Below are 434 nucleotides of genomic sequence, written 5' to 3'. Positions count from 1 at the left end.
ACACACACACTCGTCGCCGCGTCAGGAGCGCTGTCACAAATCACACGGGACCGAGTCTAGACAAAGAGTTTTTTTTTCAATATTATTCCACTGAACTTTCAGCAATGATGCATTTATTTTACATTTTAATATTTAAGCATTTAAGCAACGCGCTCACACTTTTATTTTTGTTTAGCGATTTTTAATTTGCACACAAGATTTTAACATTTCTCTATAACTTGAAAATTTTTCACTTCGTTTCTATATCTGCTGCTGCGGCTTTTATTTTTATTTTATTTTTTCCTATTTTCAATTTGTCGGCTCCACAATAGCGCGCGCGTACGAACGCTCACACGGCCTTTGCAATTACTGCTCTGCCGCATGGCGTCCACAGTTTCCATCATCTGCTTCTTTCCGACTGCGTTGCGCTCACATAAAACAACAACATGCAAGCA

Source organism: Rhagoletis pomonella, unplaced genomic scaffold (genome assembly GCF_013731165.1).
Source record: "Rhagoletis pomonella isolate Grant_MI unplaced genomic scaffold, Rhpom_1.0 Rhpom_scaffold_00002, whole genome shotgun sequence".
Classification (NCBI taxonomy): Eukaryota; Metazoa; Arthropoda; class Insecta; order Diptera; family Tephritidae; genus Rhagoletis; species Rhagoletis pomonella.
Note: the sequence above shows the minus strand (reverse complement) of the source record.